The 26,410-nt window shown below is 36.4% G+C and overlaps 1 protein-coding gene across 1 annotated transcript in view; it reads left to right on the top strand.

The window, feature by feature from the left end:
• ROBO1 (roundabout guidance receptor 1) overlaps positions 1-26,410 on the top strand; it is a gene marked incomplete at both ends in the record, with an annotated part of 537,364 nt that overhangs the window by 264,383 nt on the left and 246,571 nt on the right. The gene's annotated exons all lie outside the window — the stretch shown is intronic.

Below are 26,410 nucleotides of genomic sequence, written 5' to 3'. Positions count from 1 at the left end.
TTTTTTTTTTTTTCTCCAGTCTTTGGTAACAGCCACTTGCTTTGATGTTATTTGAAGATTAAAAAAATAAGTGTGAGTTGCCTCTGAGGCATTGACTTAAAAGCAATGAAGGAATTGCATGGTTAATTATTATTGATATAGAGATAGGAAAATAGAAAAATAGTCAGAAGAGGTATCATATCACTGTAGAAATGTAGACATTTTTGTGTGTTCTCACTACTTTTATGCTTCCATGCAATTATGATTACTTAATATTTGTTAGATTTTGTACACTTAATTTCAATTTATAGATGTTTTTTTTCTCTCCAGATAACTATGCAAAATGCAATTTGTAAGAGGGGGCAGGATAGCCAGGATTTGATCTAATAGGGTACATTTGGAATTGTTGTTGCACAAATAAACACTAGAAAAAATAATGGCAGATTTAGAAACACAATTTTTATTCCTCTAAAAGAAGTGGCCCACAATTTATCTCTCTAGTTCTAAGTATTTAGCCAACGGAAGGAGCAGTCAAGTATGTTCACATCACTTTGTAATGCTTATCTCTTCCTGTATACCCTTTAAACTCTACTTATTTTAAAGGAAGAGAGTGTACATGAAAGGATTTTAAGCATTCATATGGAGGGACAAGTGTAGGTCAAAAAATATCAGTTTTGGAGTACTGAATTATGAGAGGAAACCTTGCAATTCAAAAATCAGGTATCTATTTTAAGTTGCTTTTATAGGCTTCCTCTGTAATCTGTAGCAATTCATCTGGTGTCATGTTGAAGAGCTAGCACAAAACAGGGTGAGTCGCTCTCTGAAAACACTGATGTCTCTGACTAAACAATTCATGTTGTTAACTGGCTCTGATGAGGCTCCTAACTTTTAGACGAGTTAAATAAATGCCACCATAGGTGTATAACTATAGAAGAAGAGCTAGATTTTCATAACTCTCACAGAAGGCAAAGGAAATAGACCATAAATTTGTGCATTTACTTGAGCCCTTTGTCTAGTCTCGCTCACATTCACAGAAAATCCCAAGGACTTTCATCATTCTTACACCAGAAAGATCTTGAGCGTCACATATAATACAGTAAATACACATGATTACGATCTATGACCATGCTGTTTCCTTGTTACTGCTTTCAGTGATAAAAGTAGTGTTTGGCTAGCTGGAAGTATGCTTATCCAGTAAATGTATAACCTGTTTAAATTATCTGTTGATTGATTACTCCCAAATGTTATATCCAGTATCTTGTAGGTGTAATTTTGAGTCACTGTTAATGTTTAAGAGATTTTGATTTTTATCTTAATTGCTGTTGTTTACTTTATAGCACTGCTTGTTGATTCTTAAAATGAGTTTTAATGTTCTGTCCATGCAGCAAAGCAGCATGGACAGTTATGCTTATTTCACATTCTTTTGGTTTGTGATGTACCTTGAAGTAATGCTTGAAATGCATGTAGTGTTTCTGTGTCTTCCACAATTTTTCATCAGAACCCAGAAACATGAGGTAGACTTCAGGAGTTGATACACTATGGCGTGCATCAGTTCAACTGCTACGTAGTTGCTAAATGCGTTTGTCAGCCCTGCCTCAAGTCATCTTCATGTGATTACAGTAGAGTCTAATGGACAGGGTCTGAATGCAAAATATTGATATCACCACAATTTTTTTTAAGAGCCTTTGCCAACACCAAGACAAAAAAAATAAAAGTTGATTGTCGTCTTAAAGGGGTTCAAATGTCACACCACCTAACAATAGTATAGCATTAAATTGTTAATCCATCTCAAAATTACTCTCGTATCAAGGGCTAGTGTCAGAAAATAACCACCAGCAATGCTGTAAGGGCAGGCGGAGGGAATCATGATCTATATTTGGAAATAAGATTTGTAGGTGTAATCGTATACAGTTTTAATTGTATACCAGCAGATTATAGACAAAGAATTTTAACAGAAAGGTTATGATTTTAATAGAAAAGGTAGTGATGTGACACTGCAAAAGCACCAAAACACTTTAAATAGCACAGAAGAGATGAGGAACAAGGAAAGAGCTGAAGGTTGGTGGAATAAATTTGCATTACATTCAAAATCTGTGCATTATAGGTGTAACGCTATCGTCATCATAAACTATAGCTACATTCACAGTGGATTGCTGCAGATCAGCAAACTTTTGATTAGCTTCTCAGTACACCTGTCTTCAGCACCACAGCATTTACATTTGTATACGTGTAGTCACAGACAGTTGCTGTTTAAGAAATCTTTATGTTATAGTTTAATTTTTGTATGTTTACGGAGTAAAATTGCCTTTATTCCATTTCCATTTGCAAAGTACAGAAGATTATTTTGAGTACTCATTTGGTTATATGTTTTGGTGCTGCAAGTTTAACCAAAAAACTTGTGAAACATAGAAAGCAGAAGCATTTTCTGCACTGTAACAGCTAACTCTCGCAGGAAGAACCAGCTCCTGTCTTCACCAGTTTGTTTCATAATGTGATAGGGAATTTGTCATAGCATTTTCTTCCCTCACTTCTTATAGTAACAACTTCAATTAGATGACATTCCTTCACTGTTCAATGGATGTGTAGATTTGACTTCTGGTTCAGGTTAATACTAAAATTTTCATGTCTGTTATTCCTTCCTGCAGATAACTTTTTTTAAAGCAGTTCCAATGCTCATCTTTGAGATAGTCCACAAAGAATTTGTTGCCTGTGTGATTAGGTGGACATGTTCCTTGAGTACCCTGTGCATAGATTCCACAGTTGCAAAGAAGGAAACATAGAGGGATTTCAAATCTACAAAAATTTCTCAAGTGCAATATATTAAAAACTGTTTTTTCTTCTTAAATACATGTGTATTTTAAAACTTTAAAAATAGCTTTAGGTGTGATAGCCACAGTGGGGGAGAGACTAAAATCATAAATCATAAAATTGCAGAAAGTTTTTTCTCTGCTTTGTTCCTTTCTATTCTCCAACCTTTCTTTAGTGACTTGACTAAGGTGTGCACACCATTTAATTCTAAGGATGCCGCCTTTTCTTCCACTGATATGTATCTCAGTCATGATAGTGTAGTCCTCAATTAATACCATTGAACATGATCTAAATACCAGTTATTATCAGCAAATTGAATTCAGTCTCTGCTTCTTTTGACCCTTCCAATATGTTTGAAGATCCCATGTGCCTACTCATAGCTTTGGGGATTTGTTACATCTTCTCCATAATGTTATTTTATATATACATAGAAGTATTTTTTGCAGCTGTATTTCCTGCAGTTTCTGTGGTTATTTGCTTAAAACATGCCCCACCCCACCCCCAAAAAAAAGTCTTAAAAACAAAATAATCCTTCTGGCTGGTGAAAAGTGGTATCTTTCTTACATCTGCGAAACAAGTACTTGAACACCACTGACTATATTCCGTTCAGTTATGTTGCAGGGACTGTAACTTTCCGTAAACAAATAGCTAGCCACTTGATATTTCAAGAATTAAAATCTCTCAGACACTTTAGAGACTAGTAAAACTGTTCGAAGCTACACAGCTCTGTGCAAAATAGCTGTGTAATTTAATATTACACGACATTTTCTGTGTCATTTAGATCTGTAAGATCATCATAAATGGGAAGGATATAAATTTGCATAAATAGGAACTCAGCAGAAAGCTGAATTACAAGTGAATTAAATAAGAGATGTAACTCCTGTTTAATTGTTGGTGTTTTGGTTTTTTTTGTAGTTGTCTGGTTTCATCTTTATTTGAAATGTTATTACCACAAAATTTCTGAAATGGAGCCTTGCTTGTATGTGTTCAAACTTAATTTGCAGTAGAATGAAGTTTCAGTAGGGTAGCCCAGAGAAGGGTGTGCGATGGGATGATCAGATAACAGTCTGTAGTCATCCTTCAGACTTAGGCTGCTACAAGTCCATTTGCCTCCTTCTTCTTGACTTCCTGAACTCAGCCTTTTGATCGCTGGAGACCTACTTAAATTAGCTCTGTGTTTTGTTTTTGAGGAATGTAACTGATTTTGGATTACTGCCTACCAGTGACGCATTCTCCAGTGGTGAAAGGTCCTAAAGAACGTGAAAAAGGGCATGTCCCTGTCAGAATGAAACGGGGTAATTCTCTCTATAAATGTCAGCTTTTACAGGTGGGAGCACAAAATGGAACCATGCTTGATCCTCCGAGTAAGGGCTGGAGACTGTTTTGGCTATCACAGAAAAAGCTGGGAAACAAAAGTCAATTTTTCGCAGTAGAGAAGTAGAAGTTGTTTTGGAAAAGTGCAAAATTATGCATTAGCAGACTGGAAGGTGGTTGCAGCTGCTTCGTATGCTTGAATCTCTCAGAATTGTCTGGTGAATGGATGCACCTGATCAAGATCAAATTCAGTTATTGGTGTGTGACAGTTTGAGTCAGTGTTTGATTTTTTTTCTTTTGTTTTCCTCCAGTTACTCCTTTTTGAGGAAAATTGTATCTCCAGATCTCATAGGTGTCTGTTACGTAGCATTATGTGGAAACCTACGCGTGTCAAGAGTGGCAACAATAGCTGCAGGAGTATATTCATCTTTCTTTCTCCACTCTTAAGATTTTTGAGGATGCTAAGAAAAATCAAATGCAAATGAAGTTGGTTATGTTTGCTGGTCAGTGGCTTCGTGAATCTTTATTTCAAATGATGTTTCTCTGAGAGAAACGTATTTCACTTTTGCCATGAAATTTCTAGGGTAACTTTTATCACAACGTTTCTATTTTCCTTTGATATATGGATTTGCTTCTCAAGAGCAATGCTTTTGCAAAAGTATTTGTGTAAAATACCCTGTTATTGATGTTAGAGGTAACATACATGTGTACGTACTTTACAAAGTAAGCTATTGTGTATGAAAGCTTGCTCATGTTTGTTTTCAATATCCTCTGGATAATACTCCAAATATTTTCTACATCAGATCCCAGGAATATCACAGTTATAGACTTGCTGTGCTGTGACTTTAAAAACAAACAAACAAAAAACCTTACATAGCACAGGACTGATATGAAAGATGAGTTAACAGCTCTGTCTGTTCAGTGGTTCTAAAACAGTTATATCCTTCTTACAATGAAAAGTCATATTTCTTTGTGCATTGTTTCTATCATATGTTCAGTCTATACGGTGTTAGGCTACATTAGCAAACTTGCCCTCCTGACTGCCGTTGTACATCAATGTTTTAAGCCAAGCTGAAATTAATGAACAAATTTTCAGATTTTGTTACCTGAGCTGTTAATGTCTTGCTGATAAACAAGTGACTTTATTCGAATGCTTATGTGCATATATAAGAAAGACGAATCTCAATTTTACAAGAATCTCGTTAAGCTCCTATGTACCTGTGAAAAAACTTGAGTGAAGCTATACCATTCCTTACCAGAAGCAATGGCATTAACAAAAGTTGCTTGAGGCGTAGAAGGTTTTAATAGTAGTGTTGTTGCTAATGCTTCTTAAAACCTACCATTTATCAGTGGTAGGTTTACCTTGAACCTGAGTCTTTTAATGCTAGTTGCAGCTGCATAGTAAGCCTGGATTACTATAAACTGCCTCTGAAGCATATTTTGCCAAAGATGTAACATAATTTAGGAGAAATTTCTTTGCAATGAGGTCACAGTTGCATGCAAATGTGCTGTTTTTTATAATGTAGTTATCTCTGCTTGAGGAAAGCAAGAACAGTTATTTTAGTTACTTTTACAAGTTTGTGTATATTACTTTCCTCTGCCATTACAGTCAGTTGAAGAACATTGAGAGTTTCAATGTCAGTGTAGTCCTTTTAAGACCCTGCCTAATTTTTAAAGATGCATAGAGCCTTATTTTTACTCTTCAGATATTCTATTTCCTTTACTAACCAACTCCCTGGTAACTTTGGAGCTGATGTCATTTATTAGTACTACTAGGAAATCCCACTAATGACACTGCTAGGGAAAACTAGTTGCTCTAATGAGACTTGAGAGTGAGTGATAAAACGTGGAGAAATTAAAATAACTTCTTTGAAACTTACTGTCGTATTTCTAGATGCTAGTGTGTGTGTGTGTTTGCATGCATGTGCTCCCTCTTAAGTGTAGTAGTATTGCATCCCTGAAAGTTTGAGTAGTGAACCTTGTACTTTTTCCTTTTTATTTTTTTAATTAAATGAAAACGATGTTGTGACATATTGAGGTAGACCTAATGAGAATAGCAGATGCTTTACAAACCTCCCATATTTTAAAGAAGGCTGACCCAGTTGTGTTTATTTTCACCTATAAAAAAGGTGAAAGTAGGGTGAAAGAGAAGGAATTTCTTTGTCCCATTAAACCTCTCTAACAAAATAGAAAGGTTTTATATTCATATTTTATAAATATTTCTACTCTGTACACCTTCTTTAAATTCTAATACCAATCAACCAAACACAAAAGGAGACAGAGGAGTGAGGGTGCACAGAAAATCCAGCAGTGCAGCAAATTGAATCGCTTAAATATTATAGCTTCTACGGTACTTAGGTTTAATTATATTATTACCACCATTATATTCCTAGTTTAGGGTTAGAAAAATTGGTCTTTCATGAGCCTTCTATGGCTGTCCTAACAGCCCTCCATGAATGTCCTAATACATGGTTTAAAAATGAAATAGTGACACATTTAAAGAATTTCAGTCTGAACTCATAGTATGGTACAAATAGAAAAAAAATAAAATCAGGAGACTCCAAATGAGAACAGAAATTGCTAGGGTGATCTCCTCTGCTTGGTGGAAAGAACTCATGATTTTAGATTGTCTTTAAATTGGGTTGTCCCAACATGTGAAGGCAATGTGTTGAGTCTCTGTGTTCATGTTCCTTATGAACAGAACTTATCTTCGTGCAAGCAATCCACACATGACCCATGTCAGGTTTCAGAGAAGGTGGCTGAATTACTTTAAGATGGTTTTATTTTATGAAATTGAGATATAAAATCTGATGTTTCCCACTGAATTAGACTATTTCCTTTTCTTTCCCCTCACCCCTTGCCATGTCATAATGATTTTTTTTTTTTAGAGAAGAGGTATATTTATCACCAGGGAATTTGGAATGATTCCTTCATGTGTAGCTTTGTCATCGTTGTAACATAACCTTCAGTACATTAGATGACTGTTCTAGTTCTAAAAATGCTTTGTTGCAGTTTTAAAATGATTTAAAGGGAATAAAAATGGCATAGAGTCAGCGTAGGTGTCTTATGGTTAAAAACACTTCCAAGTTCCTTTGAATTACAAGAAATAGTTAACCATCCTGCGAAGAGGATGGTTTCATCAGCAGCCTCGTTAATTATTGTTGGTAAAATGAAATATCCCCTGTTGTTCTGAAATTCCTTTGGCAGATGAAGAAGGGTTTCTACAGAATCTAAAGATCAGTGATGACTTTGCTGTGCTTCATTTTCCTGTGTTATGCAGAATATGAGCTGTTCAATTAGCTGTAACATTCTTTCTCACTTTCCATTAATTTTGGGCAAGATAGGGTCCCCCTGAGTTATTGTTTGTATTGTTAGCTGCAAGTTATGCAATACTGTCAAAATTTTTATAACTGTTCTGTGTTTTAAGTTATACCTTATGTGCAATCACTGATGTGTTAAAAGAATCGGGCAAACAACAGGTTACTCCCTTCTGCAGTTGCATGACAATGAATAAAACATTTTGGATATGTATCAGAATTTCCACAATTTGAGGCACCCATGGCCTCAGAGAAAAATATGCCCTTTTTAACCAAACCATTTGTTCTTTTCTTCATTGAAGAGAGGAGCCAAATATATCGTTGGCAGTATATTGTCCTACCAGGCCATAGCATCTTAGCATGAGGTGAACCTCAGAACAGTTCCGTTTATTTGCTGTCATGACCAATAGATACATAAGTGACTACACTTAACAGCAGTATGTATTGGATAATGCTGTTACATTTTCTGTGCTTCCAACAGCTACCTCATTTACTATATTTTCACATTTCTTACTAACAAAACTTTAAGAATTTTGGTGTTAAAAGCTGTGCTAAAATGATTTTAATGACTTTATTAATTTGCATGCTGTTTTACCATTCATACCTCATCAGATCAGGGAAAAAATACCCTCAACTTTTGTTGACTACCTTTCAGTGTTTCTTATGGTATTTGTTGTTAGTTTTAGTATGATCTTTAGTATGATCTTTTCTCTCTGTCTCGGGTAGGGCAGCCCCCCTCACTTGTTGGTGGAACGTTGCTACTAGAGCCATGATCCATACTGCCACTTCACTAAAAGGTTTATTAGCTCAATTTTAACTTATCGCTTTGTTTGCTCTGTGTCCTCTTTGCAGTGGGCCAGTAGCCACACACTATGGTGCATGCTGCAGCTTCCATGTAGTGCTTGATAAACGTATCAGAAGAAATTGTACTTATTTTGATGATATACAGTAACTCAAACTACATTTCTTCTAGAAGTATTAATGTATTTAAAATTGTTTCCATTCCAGTGATGATAGAAAGAATTTCTGTGTACAAAGTACACGTAAATTAAGACTCCTTTGGCTTTAAAGGCGTTGCCTCCATGTCGGTTGTTTGAAATCAAATCTGTTATATGGGATCTGAAACAAACACTCCTACAGTGAAGACAGCTAAGATTTAGTTGGTTGCCTGGGGACTCATTTGGAAGAATATCTATTCATGCCAAGTCAAAAGCGGGTCTTATTTATTTATTTATTTTATATTTTTACTGCTTTTTACTTCCACCATAGGTTCTGGAGCTTCTTTCTGAACTTTGTTAGCAGCAGTGAACGTGCCACAGTAAATTATTTGGGAAGAGAGTCTCCCCACCATTTGTAGGCTGCTGAGGACGGATGATAGATTTCAGAGTATGCTGGTACAGAGGTTCCTACTAGAAAGAGCTGATTTGCTGCACTTGCATGCTCTAAGTAGTACTTTGCAGCAAGATATAATGAAAGCTTGTGTATGGCAAACATGTGCTGTTTATGTTGGTTACAATTTTATTTGGCAAAGACTCATAAAAGTTGTGGATGGTTTTTTGTTTCAAGTATGCAGTTGGTTTTAAGATGTCCCAAAAGGTCTTTCTGTTTTGAGTTTTTCATTTATCGTTTTGTTCAAAGACTGAGTTTATTCAGGCAAATGTCCACCCTTGTGGGGGCAGCGAGGGAGACGAAGAGTGTTATCTTTTTTTAGTATTGCTTGGTGAAGTTTTGATGATTCAGTCTTGTCTGTACTCATTAAATAAATGAATAAAATAAGGAATGTGCCTTATCAGAGTTACTGGGTGTTCATGCTGTAGAGACGGTTAAAAGTTTAACTTATTCATTGAGATTCATTGAGGAATAAAATGATGTACAGATTTAAAACACAAAAAACAACGGAAAAACAAAACACTAAAGCTTGACTGGAAATGCCATAACTTAAAATATTGTTTCCTAACTGACACAGTTTGGTATGTTAGAACTTCATTTTGTAGTTATGTCTGAGTCCATTCTTAAAGGAAAATTGTTATATGTATTATGTAAAATACAACTTGTATTTATTTGGGAATATGTAAGAGTAATTTTTAAAGATCTGAAGGTTGTATAGTCTACAGTTCAAGATTAGTGTTTTAGGATTTTGGTTGTTCCATGGAGATGTTAGGAAGCCCCTACCGTATCTGCCTTACATACTAGATCTGAAGTGCTAAGATTCAATATATTTTGGAAGCAGACTAAGAGGACTTTTATTGAGGATGTATGTCAACATATTTGAGCATTACAGATAATTCTGTACTCAAAGCAGTTCACAGGTCAATGTTATTAGTGGATAACAATGATACTGGTAAAACAAATGAAAGCTTTTTCTAGATGCTGATACGTATGAGACTTAGATACAACTAATGTAAAAACAGAGCACGTAAATAAAAGATACCTATTCAGTGCAACTGAATGCCAAGGTCAGGGCAAAATAATAGGCTACATGAGCACTTTATCTGACCCAAGAAAGCTGTTCTTACATATTTGTATCTTCCCAGAAACTATGCAGAACAGAGGAATTTAGGTTGCCTTTAACCAACAGAGTTCTTGATCAGTTACGATACTGTGACTATACTGATTATTCTTAAGCTGCTGAGTAATTTAGGATGTTATGGTGACCATGCTGGGATGGATAATCAAGCAAATTATGCGTTTTGTAGTCTTGCCAGAAATTGCCGTGTAGCTCAGCAAATTCATAAATCAAAGAATGTGGTGGCAGTCTTTCTGTGGAATGGCGACTCTGATGGGTAAAAGATTATCTGAAACCTTGAACCAAAACCTGAGAAGTCGATTCTTAGAACAAGGTGAAAGCTATGTCTTGCAGATTTAGACTTACTGGTCATTAGTTTCAGAGAAAAAAAATAATTGAATTAAAATTGTTCAGGTTTAAAGGGCCCTACCTTTCCAAGCATGAGCCTGAGATAGACATGTAAGTAATTTTCCTGAATCTAACCAACAGAGTGAATTAATACCAAAGCTCTTCTTAGTTTTGCTGTTGCTATTCAGAAGCCTGTGGAAGACAATTCAGACTGTTACCATCAAGTATAAACACCAATAAAGGCAGACATCCTAATTACATGAAGAAGAAAATGGAGGTTTTGGTACCACAGTCTGTTTTCAGTTTCTGCTGCATACTCCCGTTCCCACACTGTTAGGTGACGTGCTGTTTGATACGTCTCAAGCCTGTATGCCCTGTGGGCTGTGAAAGATGGAACCTCAAGCAGAGTTCAGAGGGAGCTCCTTGGTGGAAGTTATCAAATGAATTGAGACCATTGGCTGTTTTCTCTTTTCTGGTTGGTGAGCTTCCTCTTGTCCAAGGGAGTTTTTACATGTGGTTTTCAACTAACAGATGTCTATTATTCCCCCCCTCCCCCCAGTTTCTGCTTTAAACTCTGATCTCCACACCACCACCCCCTACCACCCCCCAACGTCTTGGTAGAACTAGATGAAGTGAAGGAGAGTTTTTATTAGTGTTTACATTTGCTAGATGATAATATAGGATATAGGCCTGTAGGCAAAAGGATATAGGCAAAAGAATAAAGTCAGACAAATAAAATGCTGACTAGTAATCCTCATGCTTTTTTCCTCAATCCTACATTTTAAAACATGTTTTCCTGAAGTACTGAAAGTCTTGCTCCTGAGCTAAATTTGGAGATAAATTTGCATTGTGCCATACCCTTTTCTGTATGAATATAGAACCTTTGGCAAATACTTTGTATCGATGAGATGATATTATTTTGAATCATAACTCCCCAGAAAACAAAAGTATCAGCTGTACTTAAAATTATGAAAAAATTTATTTTCTTTCTTTTTACTGTCATCACATTAAAACCTTTCTTAAAAATCATACTGCTGACAAAGACGGATTTGCATCTTTGTGTCTGTGAGCTGTTTTGATGAGAACTGTCTGACTTAACTTGCATCCTGTATGCAAATTGATTTCAGCAGATTGCTTTGAATTTGAAAGAAATTTAATTTGAAAACTGCCCTGTTCCACTCCCTGCGGTAGTAGATGCTTCTCTACGTCATCTGTTAAGCAGTGCATAGTCAGCATATGGCTGTTGCTCTCCTATTTAAACTGTTTTCTCCAGAGAAAGAGAAATTCCCTTTAGACCAGACAGACATCTGCTGACTCTCTCCTACTAGCAAAGGAACTGAAAAGATATCTTTCCTGTGATTAAAAGAAATATGTCTGGAGGCGCTTAGTTTTTGTTCAATTAATCAAAGATTAAACACATGTGGACTCTCTAAACTGGGCTTCTTTGTGCTTCAGTGCTATCAAAAGTGATTGGAGAGGAGCTGTATTCTGGCTTGACTGAAATTTAATATTTTTACCTACATGCCTGCTATAATTTTGTTCCAAAAGTTCATAATAAAGTAGGGAAAAAACCTAAAGTTTTTTTTTATGAACTTACAACTTAAAAATATTCCTATTAACAAAAAAAAAGGCAAAAGTGTCAAATACTTTTTCTAACCCATGTTCTTAAAAAAAAAAAAAAATCTTAGGGATATCTGACTGTGCTACTTTATGCACAGTTACCATTTTGGTTTCTGTAACCGTTTCCAGATGCAAAGGCATTCTTGGTTGCTTTTGTTCCTCAATTCCTATTAGTAAATGCTTTACTGGCAGAAACTGTTAGTGTTAGAAGTCTGGTATTCAGCTCAATGCCTTATCCTTACTCAACAATTATACTACAGATAGAGTATTTAGTAAAAACCTGCAGGTTTTTCTCTGATGTAAAAAAAATGAATAATTTTTTTCACCCTAAAGTATATAGACTGTGTAGGCTAAAAATGCCACAAGAGTAAGATGGCAATAATTAAAGAGATTCCTTGAATACCATGCTGCTCTTAAATTTTTCATCAGACACTAGCAAGTCTCTCTCGTAGACATCTTTATCTGAAGATAATTTGTTTGGCTCCAGTTTTATTAGTGGAATTAGTTCTTTGGTGTAGTCTGTGGCGAGGTTTTAAAACAGGAAAGGCTCCACTGATAGTGTGGCTTTACTAAGTCATTTTATAAAACTGTGTCTTCTGGACTGCTCTGTCTAATAACTATGGTTTTGGTTTATTAACTGGTCAAATTTTCTTCAAAATATCTGAAAACTTACTTATGTACCACTTTCTGAATAAACATAAATTAAAACATAGTGGAAAGGACTGTCTTTTCCTAAATAGACATCAAGCAGCATTTTTGGCAAGATACTTGATGTGATAGCAAAATTTCCTTGTAAAATAAGATGTACTAGACATAACAATTATTGAAGAAACGGACAATGAAATATTCAAAACTGCCATCATGGAACTAGCTAGTAAAATAAAAATAATGGACATCTCCTCAATATGTAGCTTTTCCACTAGTAATGGGCTGAACCAGTCCTTTGATGTTAATAAAAGGTGTAATGGTAGGCATTGCAAATTACTTTATCTTAAAATGCTAACTGAAGTAATTAGGTTTTTAAATGAAAAATAGTCACAGTGTTTTCCAAAAAGGAAAAAAATCATGAACGCCAGCTAAGTTTAGTAAATATTGCCCGTGTACAGAAGAAGAGAATTAATGCGTATACTTTGATTCTGGTGTCTGAGCATTGCTTTGTGATGTTTCCTTTTGCAAGAGTACCCTGAAAAGTCCACACTCCTCTGTGTGTGTATTTATTTCAAATCAAGCTTTTAAAAGCATTTTATAAATGTTCAAATGTACTCGGGAAAGAAGGAGGTCTTACTATTGCCGCTCTCTAGACAGAAAAACTGAGGCAGGAAGAAATTAAATCTTGGTCTCGGAGGGTCACAAAGACGTCTGTCAGCCATGGAGAGATTGAGAACTCACTGTTATATTTGTTCTTCACAAAACTGCTCTTCATCACTCTGCTTTAAGGACTATTTGAAATGTTTTGTACCTATTTTTAGGACTAATTGCAAATAACTTTGGAAGTCCTTTGAAATGTTCCAAAAATTATCCCTTTTGGGTGGTGCTGGGATATAAATTTAGTTCTCGAACTTGTAATTTTTGATTTTCCTTCTATGAATTTATTCCTCTAGAGCTTGGATTGCTGATTCCCTATGGTTATGGGCCACCTTCCCCAACCCCCCCACCCACCCAGCCAGCTGCTCATGCACCAGATGAATATATCAAGATGATTGTATATTTAACCCTCTGTTGTCCAGAGAGAGAGAAAGGTACAAAAGAGAAATCCTCATAATATATAGGCGCTATAGAAAGTGCTGAAGAGCCTGGTACAGGGACACTTGTGTTTCTGACTTCAATTTAGTGTGTTCCTGCTGGACTTGGGACTGCTCCTGCAGAAGCAGATGAGTATCGGTGATTTTAATTTCACCCATGCTCAGGGAAAGCCTATAAAGTCAAATTCAGCTGCCTTGCTTTAATACATAGTGGAAGTGAAGAAGAGGGCTTTGTGCCCAGACCAGGAACATCCAGACAATCTCTGCTCCAGCAGCGTGACCTCCCTTTGGAGAGATTGTAGGTCCCACGCAGGAATGGTGCTGCCTTTCTCTCCTCTGTTTGTAGGTGTTCTTGGGGTACTGGTTCACTCCCGGTCTACCCTAATTATCTAGTAGACCTAGCAAAGCTACCTGGTAGAAGCCTGTTACAGAAGGCCTGTGGACCCTGGAGCCTGGTGTGGTTGGCCGAGTCACTGCAGCAGGAAGGGATCCCTCCTCTGGTTTAGCCCGGTTCGGGGCAGACCCTGTGAAGGACCCAGCCTGTTCCAGCTCTGCTCTGCGCTCACTGCGCTCCATATAGGCAACTTGGGAAAGTGGGAAAGTGCTGGAACAGTTACACTTCCATTTTTAGCCTGTCAGCCATCACCCACGCTCTTTTGTTCTTCCCACCCCTATACTTCTCCTCACTCTCTTTTCTTTCTTTCCTGCTCTCCTGTGGGCTAAGCAAATTGTTTAGCGCAGTACATGATGTGCAGTCTTGCTCTAGGCCATCATGGGAGCCGAGTACAACTGTCTTTTGGGCCTGGATTCAGCCTTCGGGCTGTCAATTAGTTTTCCCTGTTCTAGAGGGAGAATCGCAACTCATGCATATTTCTGCTCTATGTCATGAAATAGATGCAGAGCTTCAAAGTTAAGAGGGTAGAAAATGGAAGCAGTAATTAAGAGTCACAGTCCCTGGTTTTGCTCCTTCAGTATGCTGTCATCATTTAAATATTTTGTTACTGGAAAGAACAAAGTAAGTTTAATCTTTTCCTGACTTCAATTATGACAAAAAAAAAACCTGATTTAAACCAGTCTTCATAGAGGATTAGATGAGCGGGAGGAGACCTTGTCCATAGAAGAGCAATGTAAAGAAATGGTGAAAAACTGATTTACCTTTCTTCCAATTATCTGACTAGTTTATAGAAAGAATCGAGCAGTGACCATTTCCTCTAAACACACACACAAAACCGCTGAGTTAAGATACCTGTAGAAAGAGTCACTGAAATAGAAGTACATAGCTCAAAATGGATTTACCCAATAACCATTAGTCACAAGTTGCAGGATTTGCACATAAGACAAATGTTGACGGATAAACAAGTAGTGGTAAAGCTGAGTCCACTCTCCACATTTGAACTGAATGGCTTGGCAAGTATATATGCTTGCCTTCAAGTGCCACATCATACATCTAAACCCGAAAGGCGTGTGTTCAGAAGTTCAGCATTATGGGACCGTAGTCTGTAAGGGAGTGGTGCTAAAAAGGACCTGGAATCACACTAGATAGTCTAACAATATTTTTCCAAGTTATGCTGGGAAATAGGAGTAGGGAGGTGAAGTACATGTGAATCACCGGTGAGACCATTATTGGAATGCTGAGTCCACACACACACACACACGTGAAAAAGGACATGGGAAAGCTGGAATGGGCTCAGAAAACAGTTGCACAAATGATTCAAAATTTGAAAAGCTTGGTATACATGAGACTCCTGCTCAACCTAGTACAGTTTTATTAAAGCAAGTGTTAAAAGGTGAATTGAGGCTACAAGTCAACTCATACTGTATAGAAGTTCCAATTAGTACTGTATTTACATGAACATAGATAAAAGGATTCTGTCTCTAAGAAGCTACATATATGCGTACTACCCTGACCCCAGTTATAGCATTAAAGAAAGTCTAAACAGTTTTGTGCCTACGAAGTAAATCGGTAGGTAAAACATGGCACACAAAGTACACAGAAAAGAAATCTCTTATTCTTCAGCCACCTCTGCCAGTGGGTGCTCAACTGCATCAGATCTGCCAGCTGGACTTGTAGGAAAGTGAAGCACTGTGCCCAGTGCCAGACGGTGCCAGACCCTCAGGGCTCCGTGCCTCCCTTTCATCCCCTCATCCCCTGTTTTTTGGGGGGTCTTAAAAGCACACCTGTTTTCTGATAATGCCATTTGTTGTACCTGCAGTTTTAGTCCTTAATGAGCCATCCTTTGTCTTGTCTTCTGGATCTCAGGCTTTTGATACTCTTCAGAGTGTTGAAAGGGGACTCTGGCAGCCCTGCACCGCAGGGCTCGCCCCTGGGCACGGGCTCCTTGGGCGGGTTCTGCCATGGGAGGGTTCGGGGAGGGACGGCCTCTCACAGGGTCGGCTTGGGCAGGCAGCTGTGGCGCTGGCCTGGAGATAGGATCGTTACCCACAACAAACCAAGAAAGCTGCTGTTAGTGGATCTGTCCAAGCTAGGTGAAATTTTGTCCATCTGTTATTTCCAAAAACTTATATTTTTATTAAACTGTGTTGACCACCTCTCTGGAATTTGATAACATCTTCCTCTACGAAAGCAAATGGGGTATTGCTCGCCCCAGTATGTTGTGTTGGCCCGAAGTTCAGCGTTGTATTGTGGCTGAGACCTGAAGCACGGGAGGGTAAACTAAGAGTAATGATCTCTTTATTCCCGACCTTAATAATTTGCGTTTTTGCCTTACTCTTTAAATGATTTGGAGAAATAAAAATTACTTCCTTTGAAGGGTATTACTTCGGCTAAGATGATTTGTTGACACATATGGCTTAGCGTGTCTAATCCCTGATGATTATTTGTATCTGATTTTTCCTACTATAGATGTATTAGAGACTCTTCTGGTTGATGAGTAGAAAGCATATCTGAAATACATATGCATAGTGGGAATAAATAAACACAGGTAGGCTTTTCTATAAGCCTAGCAGGATGTCAAACTTTGGAACAAGTTACATTGCTTTTTTTTAATTGCAAGGGAAACAAATCAATTGAACGGAACATTAAGGCATGTCAGTGTTCGTATAGATTCAATCGTTTTAAGTAATGAACAATTTAACTTTAGATAACATACCCTACATTTCTTGTTCCGATCTTGTAAATAAAATGTACACTAGCATCTTGGTTTAAAAATGTTTGTTTAATTAAACATACATGTGTGTATTATATAGGTTTCATGCATATCTTTCGCTTGAAATAAAAATTCTGCACAAATTTATTCAGGCATCTTGTTCAAAGCTCTATTAACTTAACACACAGAGAAACTCTACCTTAAAAAATAAAATACAAAATATATTTTCAATTATTGCATGCAATAAAGATCTTTTATGAGCCTGTGCATTTTATTTTTGTATCTTAGATTTACTGTATCATGTATAAAGGAAGTAATATGGCCACTATAAAAAGTTATGGCAGGCTTTGCAGCTGTATTTTTTTAAGGCACTGGCTGGGAAATGTTACAGATTTCACCTTCTTGAGGAGGTTCAAGGTGTCCTTGGAAATGAGAGAGCTTCTACAACAAAATCAGGAAGGAGTAGTGCTATACTAGGGCTACTTAGAGGGAAAGAAGTACTCTTTATGAAAGAGGATTTTATCTGAAATACGTTGGAAAATACCACCTGAAAGCCCTCACCGTTTTTATGGGTAGAAATAAAGTTAGTGCTGGCAGATGTTGTGTTTTGTTGCGGTGGGGAAAAGTAAGCTTTATGGTGATGGGGAAGTAATTGTTTCTTTGTGACAGCGATAAAATATAAGGTAGGATGATTTCTTTTGGCTTAGTAGTAAACTTTTTTCTAAATATTGCTGAACATGTGACTTCAGTGTTTATTGTTAAGATGGTCAAAATACACGAACGCCTTCTGAGCATACTTGCCATTTTGTTTAGAAAAATAGTAGTCAATAATTTCGAACTAATGCACAGTAAGAGGTTCCTGGTAGAGCATTATTGTTTCTTTTGCATCTTTGTTCTATGGTAAGGATTACTGGTGATGTGAAATAGGACTTAATAACCAATAAAAGTCTCTGCAATACAGTTTATAATTAGAACTGGAGATAAATATGATGATAGCATGTGGAGATCATAAGGGCCTTTCATTCCAGTAAAGGTTAAAGAGATTTTGTTTACAAGGGATTTTTTTAATTAGATTTTTTTTCATAATTATTTGATGTCTTGTGACTGGGACATCTTTTTCAGGCTTCTGTTCTTGTCTAGGATTTGTACCTTGTCTTGGAAATACTCAATTTTCTATTTATCGGTGAAGCATTTTGTTGTCTCTCTAGCCATTTATGTAGCAGTACCAGCATCTCTGTATGTCCTGGGGAAAGTTGGCTTTGTGGTGTGATTGTAGGCACCTGAATTTGTTCATTAGTGGAGCAGAGGCCAAATGCCTGCAGTTCTAGCTAGACTGTTTGTAATGCTTAGGAAGACTTTAGAGGAATGTAATATGAAGAGTCTCCTTTGGCTGTCATTTAACCATTTAAGTTTATGAAAATTTTAAAGGAGGCAAAGAATCTTCCCGTTCATCATATTTGGATTCTAGTTCAAGATGAAGTACAAAAAGGCTGTAGTTGGTGGCAAAGCTGATTTATGTGCAGTCTTTTGGGGGTACAGACATGCTCTTCTGTTAGTGAGTGGAGAGAAAGTTCTTTTTAATGGGAAAATCCAGAAGCTTATCAGTTATTTGCTTGCTTTCTGCTAGGCAGGAACAGAAATAATACTCTCTTGGTGGTTGGTTTTTTTCCCTTTAGTTAAGGATGAGGAATGCTAATGTGAAAGATTTTCATTTATTTTAATGATTTGGAGAATATTTGCCTTTTATCCTTGTAATCCCGTACACAGCTTTTGCTTCAGCCTTGGGTGTTCTTCCAGTAAAAGAGCTGTTAATCTTTATTACTACTACTATTTTTCATTCATCTTTTGAAGGCCTAGTTATCTCGAGAAACTCGTGTGTCCTTAAAGTCGCTTTCATCATTTTTCTTCAAACTGGGGTTTGTCTCTCCATAAAGTGATCTATATTAAATTAGTCTGTATAAATAGACTGGTAAAAAAGCTACAAACTAGGTCTTAGTTTAATCTGGAATATTTGCAAAAGAAATAAAAACAAATGAACTAAGACGAATGCAATCAAACTGTTGCATGTTTGTTCACACATACACCATTAGGTTAATACTAATTACAGAGGTAGTATTGGATCAGATCTGTGGGCTGTTTGGTATTCTGTGTGGGCCATAACGACCTCTACTGCGTGGCATGTTGACAGACAGTTTCCTGAAGCAGCAGATAGACCTGCTGGCAGGGCATTGCTCAGTTGTTTAGCTTGCTTACTTGACTTTGTCAAGTTCAGTGTAATTTTTTGGTAGCATCAGTCAGCATTTAACAAGCTAAGTAATAGAGATATTTTTCATTTTGGATGGTTAATAAAAACGTCCTAGTTGCTTTCCATTCTGTGTTTTCAGGGTGGTCAGCACTGGCCTGTTCTTTGATTTGTGAACCGCTAGTACAAATATGAATTCATATAAATAAATTCATACCCCCAATATTTACGCTGTCTATCACACATCTTTGAAGTGTTGTTTTTCCCTCATTGAAGAATTGTATGTGTATGTACAACCTTAACATTCAGTATGCCAAACATTTGCACATATGAATGTACAGCAGAAGTTATTGTATTTAAAACCTTAGATGTCTTTTTTCTATAAAGCAAATAATACCATAAAATAATTTTCATTTGTCCTTGCTGTCTTAAAAAGTGACAAATTCATTAGTATTTAAAAATAACATGAAACATACATTGGAGTGTATTATTACCTATTTAAAAAGTAACACAACTTGCTTTTAGTTTTCAGGACTATCTGTATCAATGAAGTCTGTACTGTGTCTTCAGGTCCTATAATAGACATTGCTGCAAGGGTGGAACTGGCCTAAAAGAAAAAAAAAAATAGGTTTTTAAAGGAATTATGTCACAGAGTTCTGAGGCCAGGAAACCACACTATATTCTAGACTAGAATTAATGTGCTTTGTGGCCCTGAACTAGTATAGCTTTTCTACTCTGGCCTCAGTAGAATATGTATCTAAAGAAACCTATGGCCATATGCCTTTGTATAGGAGTTCTATACAACAAAGGCAGCACTTTATTGAGTACTTTGAGGAAAAAGTGCCAGCTGAGTCTTTATTGACAAGTATTTGAGGCAGGTTAGCCATTCTGCCTGGACAGCTTTACTGAGGTTTGCAGATTAACATCGTAATATTGCTTGTTGTAGGATTTAAGGAATGGTTAAGTAAAATATTTTCATGACTTTTCAGGTTTCATTCCAAGTAAAATCTTTTCAAAAATTGGTAAAAAAAAGAACTAAGTTTCAGAATTGAAAAATAGTAGGTGTTTATGTGATTCATATGTATGGTAAATGGTTTTTTTTAAAGAGATCTGCTAAGTTTTCCCCACTGGAATTGGTAACAACTGTAGAAGAGAGAAAAACATTTTAGTTTACGGAGCGAAGTGGTTCCTGTTTTAGATGAGGTGTGCTGAAACCCAGTTAACTGGAAAAGCTCAACAAAGTGTTTGATATTCTTGTTGCGGGTACAGTTAAGATTTGCCTTTCCCTCTGTCATTTATTGTTTAATGTTACCTTTAGATCAAAAGTTGTAGTTCCAATAAGTACAAGGTAGCAACACAAAAATAAAAATTAATGCAAACAATTTGTTCTTTGTTTGCAAAAGTACAGCAAGTCTGATCAATGTGCAAAACCACAGTAGTTGGTTAAAGAAGAAGAAATGCATTGTTACCTGTGGATAATTTTCAAGCTTTTTTGATATTTTCTTTAGAAAAAATACTAAAATGTTACTTGGTTACATACACTCATGATGAAAAAATGTCCCTACTTGCAAATTGTCCTTTAAATTAAAGCCCTGCAAAATTTAGGTTGGAATTGTAAGCCAGTGTAACCCAGCAGAGTGTTGATGTAGCAAATTTCTAGAAATGGTATGTTTTAATAATGTTTTGCTTTCTTGTAATCTGGATGCTTGCAATTTGGAAGGTAAAGGAAAAAGTCTCTTGGACTACAAAGATAAGCATTGTGTTGGTTGCCTTTATTTCCCCATCGTAAGGACACTGAACCATATTAAAATATAGAAGATTTCTTGTAAGTGAAATGATGTTGATAGTAGATACTAGGGTCTTAAACTTGGAAGACGCAGTAGAGTTTTACATTAATTTCTTCAAGATGCTGTAATATTAGGGCTTATGAGTTTGAGCAGGAATTTCAAGTTAAGAAACAGGAGAAATGTTGTTGATGTTTTAGAGTAATACTCCTCTTTTCTCTTAACTTGCAGTCATTAATTTCCCAGTTCATTTTAAGTAAAAATATACTTTAAGAGAACAACAAAATACAGCAAGACGTAACTTTTTCGGTGTTTTTGAGATGCCTGATGTTGTCAGGAGGAAAATATAGTCTCTTGTGGAAGGGGGTCCTCCTTGATTATACCATTTCAGGCTTTTAAGTTCAAAGATACTCCTTGAGGGCATGTCAGGTTTTGTGTACAGCCAGCGATGTGTTAGTCCCTTTTTAAAAACACAGAATCTCCAATAAAAATGAAATTAATCATAACTTTTATTTAAAGAGTATTTCAAATTTGTTTGGTTTGTATTTGAAGTAAGTGAATGCTCTCGCTGAGGCTTTTACAGAGGTTGGTTGTGCAACTACCTAGAGGAGATGATTTGTAGAGTCTGTGTGAAGTGGCCTTGCATGTTTATTGCCTTTGTGAACATAGTGGAATATTCTGTTGTCTAGTGTGCATGAGGGCCTTTTGCAAGGTGCATTTAATAAGAATAATAGTTTAATTATTAAAGTTTTAATAGAGAATAAACCTAGAAATACTTTTACTAAAATGAGCATTTAAAGATGTAAATTTAGCAGAGTGATGTTTCTAAACCAGCCTCAGAATCATTGTGGTTGGAAGGTCCCCCTGGAAAACGTCTAGTCCAACCCCCCTCCTCAAAGCCTGTCAGCTTTTAATCATATGGAAGGAGTTCAAAATAATGTCAATGCCAAACTATGAGTTTATAGGGGAAAGGAATAGATTTCAGGTTGTCATAAACCTGATGCAATAAAGCATCTTTTAGCTGTTGCTCATCGCTTAATTCACTGCTTTCTTACCTGAGAGGAAAGCAAGAGATGCACTGAGGAAAGTTGATATCAATCCAGCATAGACCTTTTTAAAGTTGTACTCTCTCAGACTTTTGTTAGTGGATTTTTTGTGTACACAGTTGTGGGGAAGAAAATGAAAATTTTGGTAAATGCAATATGAGCTGACTTTACCTGTTAATTAAATAAAAGTCTTTATAAATACACACATTCTTGATCAAGACCTTATAAAGAATATTTTAAGGAAATAAAATAGAGGAAAGTATAAACCACTTACAAATATATTTTTGTTCTGCCTATGTTATTCCAGGCGACAGGGAAAAAGACTTAATTAAAAGGAACCCAAATGAAAATGGTATATTATTTTTTTGTATTAAACATCGTTACATGAAATTTTCTATGAAGCTTTGCAAAAAAAGATTTATAATCTTTCCCAGATTTCCAAAAAGCACATATTACGAGGAGAAAAATAGCCTACTTTATCCTGGTTGTAACATCTTTGGTTGGCTTACTTTTATTTACTTTATTGTTTTCGTATAATGATATCTGACATAACTGCATTATTTTTTTTACCTGTAATGAAATTCTCCAGTAAGAAAATACAAATCATTGTGTGGCTAACTTTCTTCTAATGTATTAATATCTTATTTTTTTTCTAGAATAGTATTTTATTAACATGTCCTTCTGTAAAATCAGAATTTATAGGCATAGATACTGACCAAGTCAGGAAGCCGTTAAGACAACTTTGCTTGGTTTTCACCCTCTTTTTTTTCATACTGACCATAGAATGAAATCCAGCATTCAAAAGATCTAAAGAGCTTACGACCTAGCCTTGGAGTAACCATATAGAAAGAGGGTAGGAAGAGATGAATAAGCTGAAGGGAGCAGATGTGTTGTACTTTCAAAAAGTGCTGTTGTAGACACTTTCCCAGGCAGAGGTATCAAGTGCCAGTAGCTGAGTCTCTTTGGATATTTAACTTGGGATTTGTCCTTAAGCTTCTTCCCACCGGTTTGCAGTGAGTGGTGCTTGATGCCTGAGCTAACAGGCTGAACTGAGCCACAGGCATGGTCCAAAGCTGTTTACCGCTTGGTTTGAGTCTCCCGGATTTTTCAGTTCAGATGCAAGCTGAACCGCCCTAGTGTTGCAGGTCTTGTGTTGCTGTGCCACAACTCATTTTGTGCATGGCGAGATAAGCGATTCTTTGTGTAGTTCCACAGGGGAAATGGAGCCCCGTGGCCGTGTAGTTTACTGCTTTACTAAGCATATTGGCAGAGATGGTCATGAATGAGAAGACGACAACGTAGATGTTAATATGAATGAGTTTGTTTCCACCTAAAATAAATAACTTGAATATAGTTTGGAAGGGTTTGTTTTAGTATTAGTTTTACGTGAGGGTTGAATTAGTTTTATGTGAGAGAGCTCAGCCTGGATGTCCATTCACCAAGTTAAGACTGCAGAGAAAACCTACCAGTAAGGGACTGGTTCTAGCCTGCTGCTGGTCTGGATCACTATATCCCAATCACAACAGTGTAGGAAGTCAAACCTGATGTAATCCATATAGTAGTTTCATAATATAATAGTTAATTTAATTCTTGAGAGATTTGATAGGCTCAAAAAAAGAACCACAGCAGAAAAAGACTGTTCCTTTTCAGTTGCTTACTCTTTCTTTGGAATTCTTCTGAAAAAGAAAGGACTTTTTTACATTTGGAAATGCAGAAGAGCAGCAAGCACAGGCTATTTTGGGTGCATGGCGAAAGAAATTCCAGTACTGTGGATTTTACTTCTCCAGATTCCAGCTGCTGAAGTACTAGACTTTGTTATCCTGGGCAGACAGTTGCTCTTGTTGTGTGGCTCAGAAAGTGGGGATAACCTCATCCCTTTCCTCTGTGCATGCGACCCCACGGAGGCGGGAAGTTGGCTGGGGGACACTGACTGCTTTTCTGTCAAATTAGATCAGATGTGCACTTCTGGTTACAGTTGAGCCAAGTTAAGAGGTTTTGGTCCCAGCTGTTTGCTTCTGTCCTCCCCTACTGTTATTACAGCCCCCCTCAGATGCAGCATAACTGCATGTGTAGCCACTGTCAGGATGATCTGTTTTGAGAAAACCTGAATTAAATTATGCTATTTAAACTGCACAGATTTATTTTGACAAAACTGAGTTAGGGAAAGGGTATATGCTGGCTGTTACTTAGCCTATATTTAGGCTAACATATTTAAACAGATCGTTATCAGAGAGGATAGCTTTTGGTAAAGGAGTGTGAATAAGCAGCTGAAGGTGGTAATCTCATCTCGCTGTCAGGGTAGCATGCAGGGCTATGGCATATTGCTGCCAGACTATGGCATAATTAAGTATTTGGTAAAGGTATGAAAAAATCATATTCCTCCAGATTCTGTTGTCTTTTTGTGACTTCTGTCTTCCTATACAGTATTTGTGCCTATAATTGTTTCTTCTTGTTTGACTTTAACCTAATGATCAACTGAACTTTTAAAATTCCACTTATCGATGTTCCCTATTTTCACCTGATATATTAGCCTTAAGTAACGACATCTGGTAGGAACTGCTGTTTCTCGCCTGGATTACACAAGTGTTTTCAGTTACTTGAAACAAAGGTCTAATCAGACTGAAGCAATAAAATTTTGACTGCATATAAGATTTATTCTTTTAAAGTGCCTAAACTAAAAATAATTTGTTTATTTATAAGGCCATGTTCTAGAAAGAGAGTTTGTTTGAACTGACTGTTAAAACAACCATACGCATTCAAGGTAGTAGCTAACAGAATAAATTTGTGTTTGCAGTATTTGCTGTTTAGTATAATATAGTCCCATCCTACTGTAGGGTTTTAGGTAAAAGACTATGCTGTAGGGAATACACTCTTATATATGAAACCTGTGAAATAACATAAATTTTTTAATGGTCAACTTAATTTTTCTGCTCTTGAAAGAAATTCCTATGTTTAAAAAGTTTGAGGCATTCCTTAATTTCTGTAAAAATTGCTGTAAGAAGTCATTTATTTTTATCTGTGGGTTTTTTTGTCCATTTGTAATAATCCAAGACATATTGGTGAGTGCAATTAAGTATTATAACCATTGTTTAACGGGCTATTGTGGTTAAATTGAGTTGAGGTTGCAGAAGCTTCCATTTTGAAGTTGAAGCAGAGCTGTATCTTTGACACCCAAGTATTAACTCTGGCACAGGTGGCTGGGGCACAGGCAGGGTGACATGCTACTGGGGCTGAGAAGTTAACTTAGCAGTTGGTCAGACTTAGGGTATTGATAGGTATATGATTAACTTGTGCATGATCCTTGTTACATGCAGCTGAATATGCTCAGAGGAGACATATGGTAATTAAGTTACATAATTCTGCATATACCTGGAGACAGAATATGAGTGAATAATGTATCTGAAGTTCAGATATAAAAACTGTTTTCTATTTCAGTAGACTTACAAGTTTTATTATTTTAAAATCCAATTTAAGGAATGTGTATTTCCCGTACAGAACAGGAAACAATTTTAAGAAGGTAAACTCATTTGTATTTAAAGAATCTTATCATCAGAGCATTTGAGGCTTTATTAAAAGCAACGTGCGAATCTCAGTTGCTATGTAGATCAGCACAAGAAAAGCCTTGACTTGCTTCAGCTGAGAATAAAATAAATTTTATCAGCTTCAATGAATTGGAAGCTAATTAAATGACTAGATATTTTTAAGGCGATTTGTCAATAAATTGTGCACCTCTTGCATGTTGAACTACATTATAATGTGGTTTAAAATTAGAAGTTCCCTTGGTTTAATTTTATGACAATTTTATGTTCTCTAGCCCAGAATTTCTAATAAGAAATCATATGTCAGTGTTGAAAATCATGTTGTTCTGTGGATTTGTTTTTTTGGGGGGGTGGGAATTCTTTTATTATTATTATTATTATTATTATTATTATTATTATTATTATTATTATTATTATTATTATTATTATTATTATTTTGCTAACTCAGCAACTTAATACCAAGTAAGTGCAGACAAGGAAGGAATTAAAATATATATTGTAAGTAAACATGTGGTGACATTTTATTGTTTGAAAAATTGAGACTATCAAAATACTGAAAAGGCTAGATGGTGGATTTGTGATTTGTCGTTATTTTAGTAAAAAAACATAGGGATGGATACAGTGTGAAGTTTCTGCTCAGCTATCACAAATTCTGCACCTGATCTAATAGAGTGAGTTGTATGAGTGAGTGAGCAGAGCTTTCACAGGGATTCTGCGATCCTTCCTTTCAGTGTGAATCCTTCTAGGCTCTGGATCTTTAATTTTTTCTAAAACTGAAAGCAGCATAAGTGAATACTTGATTCTGGGTCAAAACCACAGTGCATTGTCTCAGAGCCCTGCAATAACTAGCAGTTTAGACCATGATGCAACGGCTTCATACAAAATAATTATTTCAACATTTTTTACAAATGTTTGTTCAAACAAACATCTGAACAGCTGCTAGGGCAAAGTATTTGCAGGGATTGAGCAAGGCTAGAGAGCCCCCCAAATCTCTGAAATTTCAGAGACACTTAGAATTTGAGATCCTTCATCCCACTCCTCGTTGATGTATTCCTGCC

Source organism: Platalea leucorodia (assembly GCF_965183815.1).
Source record: "Platalea leucorodia genome assembly, chromosome: 2".
Lineage (NCBI taxonomy): Eukaryota > Metazoa > Chordata > Aves > Pelecaniformes > Threskiornithidae > Platalea > Platalea leucorodia.
The sequence above is the reverse complement of the archived record's forward strand: the minus strand, read 5'-3'. Positions and strand labels throughout refer to the sequence as shown.